The sequence below is a fragment of the Pseudorca crassidens genome, chromosome 7 (assembly GCF_039906515.1).
Source record: "Pseudorca crassidens isolate mPseCra1 chromosome 7, mPseCra1.hap1, whole genome shotgun sequence".
Classification (NCBI taxonomy): Eukaryota; Metazoa; Chordata; class Mammalia; order Artiodactyla; family Delphinidae; genus Pseudorca; species Pseudorca crassidens.
Genome location: NC_090302.1, coordinates 100,330,661 through 100,344,183, shown reverse-complemented (window position 1 = coordinate 100,344,183; position 13,523 = coordinate 100,330,661). Strand labels below are relative to the sequence as shown.

General features: G+C 46.5%; 1 protein-coding gene across 1 annotated transcript in view; it reads right to left on the bottom strand.

Annotated features, from left to right (window-relative positions):
* Positions 1 to 9,650, bottom strand: part of SLC39A14 (solute carrier family 39 member 14) — a 46,778-nt gene extending 37,128 nt beyond the window's left edge. Inside the window, exon 1 of the mRNA XM_067745101.1 lies at positions 9,498 to 9,650. The gene's annotated coding sequence lies outside the window, so the exon portion shown is untranslated. The remainder of the gene's footprint in view (positions 1 to 9,497) is intronic.
* Between the last annotated feature and the right edge of the window lie 3,873 nt (positions 9,651 to 13,523).

The following is a 13,523-nucleotide window of genomic DNA, read 5'->3' as shown; positions in this document are numbered from 1 at the left end:
TGGGGGAACTGAGATCCTGCAAGTTGGGCAGGGCAGCCAAAAAAAAAGAAAGAAGAAAGTTCATTTTAGAGTTCAATTAGGAAATGGGGAAGGCTTTTTTTTTTAAATTTATTTTTGGCTGCATTGGGTCTTCATTGCTGCACACATGCTTTCTCTAGTTGCAGAGAGCGGGGGCCACTCTTCGTTGCAGTGCGCGGGCTTCTCATTGTGGTGGCTTCTCTTGTTGCGGAGCACGGGCTCTAGAGTGCAGGCTCCGTAGCTGTGGCGCATGGGCTTAGTTGCTCTGCAGCATGTGGGATCTTCCCGGACCAGAGCTCGAACCCGTGTCCCCTCCATTGGCAGGTGGATTCTTAACCACTGTGCTGCCAGGGAAGCCCAGGAAAGGCTTAATGATGACCAAGTGGAAGCCTTTTCTCTCCCCTTTTTAAAGATCTTCACTTAAAGTCTGGAGGTGGATGCCAGTCCTAATCTGCCATGGGCTGGACTTCATGTGTTCCTGGTGCCCCAACCTGGCTACCCCAGTGAGCAGGGCCTCACCTCAGTTCTCCTGAATCAGAGCTTCCTGGGTGAGATCCAGGTATCTGTATGCGCAGTTCTGACAGATCAACCTGGCTCTTGTCTGGTGCACTGGTCTGACATTTCAGTCTAGTCAGGACTGCTGGACTAGACACAGACTAGCTCCAACACTCTGTGATTTACAGAAACTCTTTGAAGTCAGTTCCCCCTCTCTGCCAAATGGGTGCTACAATCTCTGCCCTGCCCTTCCTACAGGGAGATTAACACTCAGTGAAAACTCCTTGCACAGAGATGAAATGTTGGCATTGCAAAGTGTCTAGCATGTAGGGACTCCGAAGCCAGAGTCCTCAATCATTTATACTCACCTGGCTCTCAGATCTGTGTCAACACGAGGGGAGAAGGCAGCCTGAGGCTGGGCCCTTGCCTCCTGAACAGCCAGGCCTGCTCTCTGACTCTGGTCGAAAAACAAATCTCCCTTCTCTTTTGCAGCTCTGTGAACCACAGTTTACAAAGCACAGTTCCCCCCATCCTGAGCCTAGTGGGTTGAATAATACCCCCACAAAACCAAGTCTACCCAAAACCTCAGAATGGAACCTTATTGAAAATTATGGTCTTTGCAGATATAATGATTTAAGGATCTGAGATGAAGTCATCTTGGATTTAGGGTAGTCCCTAAATCCAATGATGACTATGTTTATAAGATAAAGGAGAGGGAGATTTGGACACAGAGACACACAGAGGAGAAGACCATGTGAAGACAGAGGGAGAGATGGGAGTGATGCTGCCACAAGCCAAGGAACACTTGGAGCCACCAGAAGCTGGAAGAGGCAAGGAAGGATTCCCCCTAGAGCCTTCAGAGTGAACGTGGCCTTGTTGACCCCTTGATTTCGACCTTCTGACCTCCAGATCTAATAAATTTCTGTTGTTTTAAGCCACAGAGTGGGGTCATTTGTTAGGATGGCCTTAGGAAAGTAATACTTTGATGATGGAATTAAGGCTCGATAACTTTTATCTGAGACTCTCTTGCTATGGTTGGCAAAATTCCAAGATGGCCCCCAGTGACCCTTGTCTTTGTGTATGGGCAGGACCTGAAAATGAGATATCATTCCTGTTATTAGGTTACATTATCTTCCAAAAGGGATTTTGCTGGTATCAACTGACCAAATTAGTTGACCTTAAGATAGAGAAATGATCCTGTATGGGTCAGAACTAATCAGGTGATAGGCTCCTCCTGGCGAAAGGGATTTGAACCAGAGAAGGATTCAACATGAGAGTAACTTTTCCAGTGTGGAAGTCCAGCAGACCCCGATTTAACCAAGTGATCCAGGAAAACATCACTAGTAATGAGACATCAACATCATGAATGCCTTGATACGATGCTCTTAAAAGGATGCAACATCATTTTTGTGATATTCTTGCTAAAAATGCATGACCTTATTCTAAGGAAGAAAGATAGAGGAATGGTTACAGATTGAAGGTGACTAAAGAAAAATAACTAAATGCAACATGGGATGGCAGACTGGATCCTGGGACAGAAGAAAGATATCAGCAAAAATATTGGTAAAATTTAAGTAAGGCCTGTAGTTTAAAGTTTTGTACCAATGTTGATTTCCTGTTCTTGATAATTATACTATGGAGTGAGGGATATAAAGGAACCCTGCTATATTCTTTGCAACTTTTAAGTCTAAAATTAGTTTTTAAAAAAAGGTTTAAAATGAAAGGAAATGATTGAGCAGATTAACAGAGGTTGCCTCAGGGCCACAGGATTAGACTTCTCCCATACTTCTTTATACTTGTCAGTAAGTATGCATTACTCTCGATATCAGTGGCAGGAGGTTGGATGGAGTAAGTGAACTGGTGCCAAGGATGTAGATTTGGGGCCACTGGAGTTGCTCTGGATAAGAGCAGGCTAGACCCCAAGACACCATTGCTGAAACGAGCAGCAAGTCTTTGACAGAGAAACAGCTAAGACTTAGAAAATATTGGTACCTTAGACCCCAGAGCCCTTCAAAATAACTGGATCCAACCTAAATTTCTAGCCACGTCACTTGCTCTTTCCTCTATCAGCCACCCTGACCTAGGGTGACCACCCCTGCCCCAGGAATATACATCTCAGTGCCATTATCCACACAACTCTCCCGGCCAGGAGCCCTCCCTCTCCTCTTAGCTTTCAAAACTTAGCTCAATTCTACCTCTAGGAAGCCTTCCCAGACCACTCCTGCCCCCCATCGCCTTGCCTTCTACCTGCCTCTTTAAGTATCTCTTGTCTGTTCCACTCAATGGAGCTTAACGAATGCCACAGATAGCATGTTAAGTTTCCATATATACTCAGCTCATCCCCACACATATTTTACAAGCCTCTTTGGAACAGAGACAGTGTTTGCCTGTCTTCATGGAGCTGGAGCTCTCTTAGCTGAGCTCTGCTGGCTGGGCCCATCCCTGCAGCAAAGAGGCCCCCTCTGCTGTCACCAGTCCAGGATTCATTGACCAAGAGTCTGTTGTGTCTCTTCCCAAACTCCTTCTTTTTTCTTTTTTTAAATAAATTTTATTTATTTTTGGTTGTGTTGGGCCTTCATTGCTGCACGCGGCCTTTCTCTAGTTGCGGTGGGTGCTACTCTTCGTTGCAGTGGGCAGGCTTCTCATTGTGGTGGCTTCTCTTGTTGCAGAGCTCGGGCTCTAGGCACACAGGCTTCAGTAGTTATGGCTTGTGGGCTCTAGAGCGCAGGCTCAGTAGTTGTGGTGCACGGGGGCTTAGCTGCTTCGCGGCATGTGGGATCTTCCCGGACCAGGGATCAAACCCGTGTCCCCTGCATTGGCAGGCAGATGCTTAACCACTGCACCACCAGGGAAGTCCATTCCCAAACTTCTTTATGCCAGTTGTTTGTTTTTATGATTCTAATTTAATTAAATAGTAACTGAAATATAAACAGAGAAAAAGTTTTGATTTCTACAAAAATGAAACTAAGAGATCTAGAAGAGCAATTCTGAAACTGTGGTCTTAGATGACACCTAGGGTCACTGAGACTGTTTCAGGTCTGCAAGGTAAAAACTAGTTTTATTACAAAATTAAGATGTTAAAAGCTTTTTCACGCTCATTTTTGAGGCTACATGAAGTGTGATGAATGTGTGCCTATGCAGTCTTAAGTTTTCTGAAAACTTCTAAGGTAGAAGTTTAGGGTATGAATGTGTGTGTTCTCAGAGATTAACTCAGTTTGTTTTCAGAGATCAACTCGGTTTGTCCACCGAGTATTTACCGGCAAATGTATGCTATACCTATTTTAACCTGTTATCTCATTATTATCTAATAAATCATTATTTTGAAATCCTGAAGATGCACAAAAATGTAAAAATAATGCCATTTTTTCCTCGACTTTTTTTTTATTTTGGAAAGTTATTTTTCATAAAAATATGAGTTTTATGTTAACATGTAATGACCTTTATTTTATTCATTTAAAATAGTGAATGAATAAACAACTTTTTATATGTTTTAATTTTTAACATGGTAAATAATAGATATAGCCAATAAATGAAAGACAATATTAAGGAATCCTAGGATCAGAACGTTTGAGAACTGCTTATCTAGAAAGATGTGTTACAAATGGAAAAAAAAAGATTAAATTAGGTGTGTGCATTAAAAAAGTAGGATTCTGCACGTGGACTGGTTTGCAAATGTCTTAAATTCTTGCTCTATTATTATTATTATGTTTGTTTGTTTTTTGCGGCATGCGGGCCTCTCACTGTTGTGGCCTCTCCTGTTGCGGAGTGCGGAGTGCTCCGGACACGCAGGCTCAGCGGCCATGGCTCACGGGCCCAGCCGCTCCGCGGCATGTGGGATCTTCCCGGACCGGGGCAGGAACCCGTGTCCCCTGCATCGGCAGGCGGACTCACAACCACTGCGCCACCAGGGAAGCCGTATTATTATTTTTTAATGGAGACTAATTAACAGATGTATATATGCTGTCACCCAGCAATCTCACTTCTGAGAATTTCTTCTGTAGTCATTTGTAAAGTTATTCACTGTAGCACTGTACGTAATGACAAAACACTGGAAACAACCCAAGTTGGGGGAAAGAGGGAGGCAACATATGTTGGTTTAAAAATCACTTTTGCTTTCCTATTCTGGAATAATATGCAGCTATAGTAAAAGAATAATAAAAGTATTTCTGTGCCGATGGGGAAAGATCTAGAATAGTTGCTAGGTGAAAAAAGCAAGGTGCTAAACAATGCCTAAAATGTTAACTTACAGCATTTGTAAAAATGGGGTGGGACGGGCAGAGGTGAGACTTTTCACTGTATGGGGTGGGGGGGGGGTGTAGTTGCTTTTTCAAATTTTTTATCCTCCTGATCTTTGAACTATGTGAATATATAGCCTAGTGAAAAAATTTTTTTCCATTAAAAATTTTTTTCTTCCAGTTTTATTGAGATATAATTGACATACGGTGAAAAAAATTTAATAAAAGAAAAGAAACAAAAAAATCACAGGTGTGATTTTTATATACAAACAATTTGCAAGTTTAATTAGAGGACCTAGAGACCCAAAGAAAAAGGCTTAGCCCTAAATCAAGCTTTGGTAAATAAAGATATATGCACATTGGGGATGGGGAACTGGATGAAGGCAGCCAAAAGGTACAAACTTCCAGTTATAAGAAAAATAAGTACTAGGGAAGTAATGTACAACACGGTAAATATAATTAACACTGCTGTAGGTTATATATGAAAGTTGAGAGTTAAATCTTAAGAGTTCTCATCACAAGGAAATAAATTTCTTCTCTATTTCTTTAATCTTTTCTCTCTATGAGATGATGTATGTTCATTACATTTATTGTGGTACTCATTTCATAACTGTATATAAATCAAACCATTATGCTGTACACCTTAAACTTACACAGTGCTGTATGTCAGTTATATCTCAATAAAACTGGAAGAAAAAACTGGAAGAAAAAAATGCATGCACGTTTTTAAGGAAAAATGAATTGTTTAAAACATGGATTTAAAAAAAAAAATTCCCAACGTTTAGCTGACATTTTTTTTTTTTTTTTTTGCGGCATGTGGGCCTCTCACTGTTGTGGCCTCTCCCGTTGCGGAGCACAGGCTCCGGACGCGCAGGCTCAGCGGCCATGGCTCACGGGCCCAGCCGCCCCACGGCATGTGGGATCCTCCCGGACCGGGGCACGAACCTGTGTCCCCTGCATCGGCAGGCGGACTCCCAACCACTGCGCCACCAGGGAAGCCCCTGACATATTTTATTAATTACTAATTCTGAGTGCACTGAGTAAGAGCCTCTAGGGACCCAATGGTAATAAATTCAGGACAGTCACATTCTCATTCCACCAAATCCCAGGGCTCTCCTGGGCCTGAGGCTGGAGGAAGGTTAGGAGGTCCGATGATGCAGTCAGATCTGAGGCAGGGAATCTGGTTTCCCACATAGGGGCATGCCAAGCGCTCTCTCCAGGCTGATTCTGTGGCCACCTTCCCTCCCACAGGGGGCTCTGCCTCTGGATCTCACTCGGGGCCCAAGAAGGGGTCCCCCATGGGAGCCTCGATGGCCAAAATAAGGGTGAGAACAAGGCAGCTGGGCCTCGGAGACCTTGTGGTGAGGTTACCCTTCTTGCCCCTAGGAGGGCAAGAGGCCCCTGGCTGGCGGTAGACTCTGGACTCCTTATCTGCAGGCATTCTGCCAGCCCGCCAGCCTCGAGGTCAGCAAAGTCCCATTGTAGACATCGAGAGTCCTGCCTGGGGCCCCATCACCATGACCCTTCCTCAGCCTCTCCCCACCCTCCTATGTCTCCAGGGAGTCAGGAAGAGAGGGGAGAAGACTCCTCCAGAAGAAATTTCTATCCACACAAGCAGAGAACTTCCCAAATAAGCACAGGGACAACTGGCTCCTTTTTCTTCATGTTTTCAAGGAAAAGTCTAGAGGGGCTTCCCTGGTGGCGCAGTGGTTGAGAGTCCGCCTGCCAATGCAGGGGACACGGGTTCGTGCCCCGGTCCGGGAAGATCCCACATCCCACATGCCGCAGAGCGGCTGGGCCCGTGAGCCATGGCCGCTGAGCCTGCGCATCCGGAGCCTGTGCTCCGCAACGGGAGAGACCACAACAGTGAGAGGCCCGCGTACCGCAAAAAAAAGAAATAAAGAAAAAAAAAACTCTAGGATTATCAGCAATTTTATCATCACACTTAGGAATAAAAACTGCACCTTTCTTTGGTCCTCTCAATCAAGCCTCTTGGCCACTAGCAAACAATGTGACTTGGAAACACCAGTTAACCTCTCTAGATCCAGTTTCTTCAGTTGTAAAACAAAGGGCCTAGACTCGAAGATTCCCGAAGTCCCTCCAGTTCAATATCCTATCATTGGTGGTTCTGCAAAACGCTTAAGCGTTATTTTTGCAGGCATCAAGTACGAAAAGGCTGAATTATTCTGGAGAAGATCCCGATTTCCAGACATATGGCACTGCCACTTAGATCGCAAGATCCTGTAAATATTGGACATGGATTGATGGTCCTCCTGGAATTGAGCGGGGTGTGAACAGGTAAGGAAGAGAAGAAGATGGTGTAAGGGGTTTGAAAACCGAACCAGTCCAATGACTGATCATTTACTGTACGTGCGCATGCGCGAACACACCCGCGCATGCGCGCAGATACACACGCAGTGTTAAGTCCTACCCGCCTATTATCAGCCCGGAAACTGAGTATCTCCGTTACCTTAAAGAATCAAAGTAGCTCCCAAAACCAAAGGTTGAAAAAAAGTCTTTGTGGGACAGTGAATATGTGGAACAATCCCTGGCAGGCCACTGAAAAGAAGTCTATCCGGAAAGGCATGGAAATTGCGTCCATGTTCCCAAGGAGGTGATGAATCAACCCTACGTCTGGGCTCATACCATTCCTACAACCCAACCTACCTATCAGCTCCTGGGACCCCTAAATAATCCACTCCATCCCAGAGAAGATGATGATAATGATGATGTAGAAGATCACAAACCTCTACTATGCTCCAGGCACAACCACAACATGATGCACAGCAGTGAGGACAGGTCTACAGAAGTTAAGAAATGTCTCCTGGGGGTTTCCCTGGTGGCGCAGTGGTTGAGAGTCCGCCTGCCGATGCAGGGGACACGGGCTCGTGCCCCGGTCCGGGAAGATACCACATGCCGCGGAGCAGCTGGGCCCGTGAGCCATGGCCGCTGAGCCTGCGCGTCCGGAGCCTGTGCTCCGCAACGGGAGGCCACAGCAGTGAAAGGCCCGCGTACCGCCAAAAAAAAAAAAAATGTCTCCTGCTGGAGAGTGATGGGGCCAGGATGTGAACAGATTTACCTGGCTCAAAAGCCTGGAATTCTCCTGTCACCTTATACCATCTCTAGTAGAGTGCTGTCTTCTCTGAACTTGACCAAACACAACAGTGTGACCTCTCTTGTGCTGCTACCTTATTCTTCATGTATGGATGTTCTTTCTCCCCAGGGGATGTTCTCTCCAGGAGCCAGGCCCCATCCCCTCTTTGCACTCTCCAGTGGCCAAGTGCAGAGCCAAGCACAGACCAGGCACTGTATATTTACATATTGAAGTGATGAAATACTGAGAGCCACGGGGCCCTGGTACCTCAACGTAGTCTTCTTGCCTAAATGACAAGGCCAATCATTCTGTTTGGTGCTCTCTAGTCATACCTGCAACCCAGGAGGAGCACCACTAGTCTATATAGTGGCTATCACACAATTTATGAAAAACTCATCTCTGAGCCTCCAACAGGAAATGGAATATGCAGTTTTCAATTTCAGGTGTTAAAAGTTATGATTCTCGACATTCTTTCTCTTGCTTCATTAAGTTTCTCTCAGTTTTTATGGCTCTTGTTTTAAGAGTTAAGGATTAATCGTAGATGCTATGGGTAAGAGACCACAGATCTAATCTGACTCCTTCTTCCAGACACAGGGCAAGTTAGGAGCAGAGTTGGGACAGAGGCCAGGAAGCCAGGCCAGTACCCACCACATTACCACCACCACTTCCCAGCAGCCGACCTAACTGGCCTGGGGTTCTTAGGAAAGAGTGACTCCAGACAAAAGCAAGACCAGGGAAGCTCCAGGAGGAAGGGTCAGGTCAAAGCTGCTCCTCCCCCCACCCTTTCTTAGGCCCCCAGGAGAGCCCTCAGCCACTCTCCAAATCATGCTCACATACTCATGGACACCCAGGCCCTAGCAGACTCTAGATCCTCAAAACTGAAGCCACAAGCCAGAGCTGCGGAAAATTTCTTGGCTCAATTGGACCCCAGGATCACACTGTAAATTGCTTGGATGGTATTTTTTCCCATTGCCCCAACCCACCAAAAGAGGGCAGCCTGAGCCAGACCACCTAACCCGGTCGGTGGGGACCAAAAATAGCTAAAAAGCCATGCCCACGGAATAAGCCAGGTCGGAGTTTAGTTAGTCCCTCCTTTGCCATCCTCCAGCTCCTGCTCCGGGCCGGCCGGAAGATACGGGTCATTTATCTCCAGCTGGGAGGCGGTCTGGCCAGGGTGGGGTGAGGGACTCAGTTCCTGAAAAGCAAAGTCCAGACACCAGTGCACCATCAGAGCCGCCCCGTGCGCTGCCTACCAGATTTGCCCATCTACTCTGATTTTTCTGAGCCCGAGTTTATGGGCTCCAGGAAACCTCTCAGTCTTTTAGTGCGGCTATCGACATCCTGCTCCGGCTCCCACATCCCGCGCTCTTCAGCCAAAGGGACCGTGGCTGCGCCTTCTCTTGCCTCGCCACCAAGTAACCCTCGTCGTGGCACCGCGGCCAGGTAGCCAGGTGTCGCCTCCATCCAGCGTCCCGGTCCGCATGCGGGTGCGCCGGAGCGACTCCCGAAACCGCTGCCGGCCTCGGGGTCCTCTGCGCAGCCGTGCCCCCACCCCCACCCGGTGACCCCGAGCCCCGGAGGCGCACTGCTCCCGCGCGCGATGCCCTATCCCCGGGGCACGGAGCCGCCCCTCCCGCACGCCCTCCCCACCTCACCTGAAGCTGGGCGGACGCCACCTGGCCCGGCGCACCCTCACAAACCAGGCCCTCGGGCGGCCCGAAGCAGCAGCAGCAGCAGCAGCACCAGCGCAGCTAGGTCGGCGCGCCCGCGCAGGGAGCCCGCCTGCCCTCTCCCCCAGGCCTGCGTCCTTCCCCCGCGCGGCGCGCATGCCCCGCTATATACCCTGCGCGTCACGGCCGGGCCCGCCCCCGCTCTCGCCCCGCCCCGCCCCCGCCCCACCCCACTCTCCCCAGGGCCTGCCACGTGGGGCCCTGGCTGGCTGTAGGGCTACGTGTGTGAGCTGACTGCCAGCCGCCCGCTAGACCCGACCAGCGCTTGGCTTGCCCAGGCTTGCGGGGCGAGCCAGCGCACTTCTGCGCCTAGCCCGCCGAGAGCCTAGCTTCATCTCGTAACCCTGCCGCGAATTCCATCCCACAGGCTCCTCCTTCCGCTGGAAACCTCCCATTAAGACCTTTCCCTCCTTACGTGGGAAGTTCTCACAACCCGGCCTCCATCTCCTCGGAGTAACACTGCTACCCATCTAATATGTATGTGTGTGTGTGTGTGTGTGTGTGTATATATATATATATATATATATATATACATCTGAACACTTCTGATTAATGTAAAAAGCTCGATTCTGAAATACTCCCTGGGAGGGGACGTACCCATAGATAGTTTTTTTCTGCATTTTCCCACCAGACGAAAGAACAAAAAATTCCTGTTCGAGTTCTAAATAAGCCATATTATACTCACTTTCGAATTAGATGTCGCACCACATATTGCTTAACCGAAAGCTGGGAGAAATGTTAATTTTTGTGTGAGGAGTGTCCTAGGAGTCTTTTCTGATGTGGAGTAGTTCTATTGAGATGGATATCAAGCCTCGGAAATGCAAATTTCTTGAGAAAATAAGCCACCCATTAAATTCCCATTGTTCTGTTCTGCTGGACGTCATGATTGTTTCCTCTGCAGCTAAGCCAGCTGCCACCTCGGTCTATGGGACCCAAAGGAAGGGCTTTCTAAGCAGAATTGTAGCCTGTTAGTACCCAAGTCCCTGTTCCAGCTCAATGACTGGTGCTCAGCCGACACTAAGTGCCTCTGTATTTGCACAGGGAAGGGGGACCACATCCCACTCTGCAAGTCCTGGGGAAAGGAAGGCCCATGATGGCAGTGCTTGTGATGAAAGGAAAGCAGACAATCCCTGGAGTGGGTGGCAGGAAGAATCCAGGCCTCGGTGGCAGCCTGTTCCTCCTTAGGAGGAAGGTGGAGAGGGAAAAAGAGAGAAAGCACTGAAGCAAAGCCAGAGCAGGCCAGACTGTTTATGCCACTCTTGAAGAGACTAGCTGGGCCGTCGGTTTTTCTAAAATTTAATTATCCTCACCCTGCAATTACAGTGCTCCAATTGAGTAAGAGGTGGGGTGATATTCCTCTCATTTTCCAAGAGATTTCAAAGTAATTGTATCTCTTGCAGAATCTCCCTCAGAGCCCCTTCATCTTTGTAATAACCCTTTATATTTGTCTTTCTTGGTTAAACTCGAGTATTTTTCAGACATTATGTCATTCATTTGGGACTCTCAACCCCAAATCCAATGGGCTGTCAGAAATGGACCAGTCTATACCATGCATTCCTTTTCTTGAAGTTCTGGAAAAGGAATGAGAAACTCACCCAGTGATTAAGTAAAACAAGCATGCTTCTAACACACGGAGCTCTGAAAAGTTTGAAGCCCATAAATACATATTACAAAGAGGTGTTAAACTCTTCTTAAAAAACTGAGGTCTAAAAGCAATCCCAAAGGCTCTTCCAGGCAATGTGTCAATACTACAAACAGGGGGGAAGGTACCTTCAGAGAAACGGGAGGGGAGGCAGGACAAGACACCCCACCACAGGCCCTATCACAGCATTCTCACTTGTTTGCAACCAGAAAGGGGTAGAGCTGCCAAAGTCCACCAGAGCTGATAAGCTATCAGTAATCCATTAGGGAATTCAATTAATTATTAACACAGCTAAAAATCAAAAGGTCTTAACTCTCCATAACCACCCCCACACAAAATTCTTTAGGGATACCCAAAGTCCTGCCTTGTCCCGCAGTCTTTCCTGCCTAGTGCCAGGTTTGGAGCCCCAATTCTATCTTTCTCTCTACCTAATATAGCCCTTTTTCCTCTTATTTCCCCATTTCCACTTGTTAAAATTCTAACTCTTCAAAGCCACCTCCCTTCAGAAAGATTCTTGATTGTCCTGAAGCATATTTGACCTACCTTTTCAAACTCTTTTTACTGTAACCAACAGTAAAAAATATTTTACACTGCATCTCCAGTACAAATAACAACATAGCGAACAAAAATCTTACAAAACTTCCTTAGTATAGTCAACGTTCTGATATTTTATATTGTTTCAATTTTTAAAAAGTGATAGCAAACCCACTAAATTGATTTCATTGGATCATGATTCACAGAATTAAAACATTTTATATGGTTTATGTACTTGCTTTTCCCCTTAAAAATTATTTCATTTCCATCTCTAACCTCTTTATTGGACCTTAATCTGTCTTGCTTACCAAAGATTTCTGTATATACCTGCATCCCCTAACATAACATCTTGCACATAACAGATGCTCAATAAAATATTAGCTGGATGACTGAACAGGTCAGCTCACTAAAAGTTTGATGTTGGGCAATATTTAAGGAAGTAAACATAAAAATCTGACATTTTCATGACTGCTATTTCTCTTCTGACAAGATGCCACAGCCACCTGCCTTTTCAAAAGATATGCAGACAGATTTCTTGTAACCGAAGTTAGTGGAACAGCCTTGAGAAAGAAGCCAGGGAAATGAGACCCTGGCCCAGACAGTGTACAAAGTGGGACTGGGGACTTGAAATCAAACCCCGCTCTGTGGTGTGTTGAAAGGTAGACAATTTGATCAGCAGGGTGGGGCAAAGATCCCCCTTCCACCCCCCAGCTATCAGGCGAGGTCTAGAGAGACTGGAGAAACCAATGGCGAGGTTTCTAAGACACTTTAAGGGGAAAAATGAGTTTTCTCTGTTTTGGCATGTCTTAACGAATTCAAGAGGATCAGACGGAATGTGAAGGTTCTAGTTCACCCAAAATCATGTCAGAGGACTAGGACCCCACACTCTGTCAGACAAAAGAAAACATCTTTAGAAGCCACATTCGTCATTTCTGTTATCATCCGAGGGTTTCAGTGGGCAAAAAAAGATAACTGGGAAAAATAACACTTGGTTCAGTAGCAAGTTATCTATAGGAATTTGTTCATTTCATCTAAGACACCTAATTTGTTGGCATTTAATTGTTCATAGTATTCCTTTATAATCCTTTTAATTTCTGTAAGGTTTTTTTTCCCTTGGCCAGTCCAGCTAAAGGCTTGCCAATTCTGTTAATCTAAGGAACCAACTTTTGGTTTTGTTGATTTTCTGTATTATTTTTCTATTCTCTATCTCATTAATTTCTGCTCTGATCTTTATTAGCAAATATTGTTATTTTGGTCATCTTTTTATTTATTTATTTATTTATGGCCGCATTGGGTCTTCATTGCTGCCCGCGGGCTTTCTCTAGTTGAGGCAAGCGGGGGGCTACTCTTTGTTGTGGTGCGCGGGCTTCTCACTGCAGTGGCTTCTCTTAATTGCGGAGCACAGGCTCTAGGCGCACAGGCTTCAGTAGTTGTGGCAGGCGGGCTTCAGTAGTCGTGGCACGTGGGCTCAGTAGTTGCGGTGCACGGGCTTAGTTGCTCCGCAGCATGTGGGATCTTCCCAGACCAGGGCTCGAACCCATGTCCCCTGCATCGGCAGGCGGATTCTTAACCACTGTGCCACCAGGGAAGCCCCAGTCCTCATCTTTGAATGAATGTTTAGATGGGAACAGAATTCCAAGTTGACTTTGCATTTTTAAGTTATTATTCCTTTTGTCTTCAGCATCTGTTGTGGTTGGTAACAAGTCTGCTGCCAGTCTAACTTCTTTTATAAGCAATCTCTCTGGTTGTTTTTAAGATTCTGTCTTTGGTGTTCT